We start from the raw sequence: 732 nt of genomic DNA, 5'->3' as shown, positions 1-732 counted from the left end.
TCGCGCCGTCGCCGCCGCCCTCGCCACCGCCACCGTCACCGCCCCCGCCCTCTCGGCCGCCACCATCGCCACCGCCGCCGTCGCCTCCTCCCCCCTCTCCTCCGCCGCCCAGCCCGCCGCCGCCAAGTCCGCCACTCACCGTCAGCGGCACGCTGCCCAGTTTGCCGCCGCCCTCACCGCCAGATCTGCAAGACCGCCACCGCCATGGCTCTCCGCCGGCAGTCGCCGCCGTGCGCGGTGGCGAGCTGGGCCACGCCGAGTGAGTACGACAAGAGGCTCCGTGACTTTGTCATAGACGCTCTTGAGCAACGAGTCAGCGGTTGCCAAGCGCGTGCTTCACAGAACCCACCCAACCCGTGCTTCACAGATGGCAACCTCTTTGTGACCATAACCCAAGCTGGCTCTGTCCCGGCACCGGGGGACACCGCCCTGGTGACGTTCGTGGAGACTCCCTTGGTGCCAGACGAGACGGAGCCAACTGCAGCGACGGTGCTCCGCCAGTCTGACACGACTGGTTTTCCCAATTTTCTCTTGTCGGTACGAATCGACTGTTCCCTCGACGAGACAAGACCTCCTGTCTGTAATGATAAGATCAGCTTCGTAATGCGTCCAACAGCTGGCGAGACCGAGTACACCTTCCCGCCACCGAGGCCGCCCGGGCAGCCAACCTCTCCGCCGCTGTCGCCCGTCTCCCAGGGACTCACACCGAGCGATGGCGAGGGAGCCCCCCTC

Source organism: Emiliania huxleyi, assembly GCF_000372725.1.
Source record: "Emiliania huxleyi CCMP1516 chromosome Unknown EMIHUscaffold_205, whole genome shotgun sequence".
In the NCBI taxonomy this organism is placed as follows: domain Eukaryota; phylum Haptophyta; order Isochrysidales; family Noelaerhabdaceae; genus Emiliania; species Emiliania huxleyi.
This window is presented reverse-complemented; position numbering follows the sequence as displayed.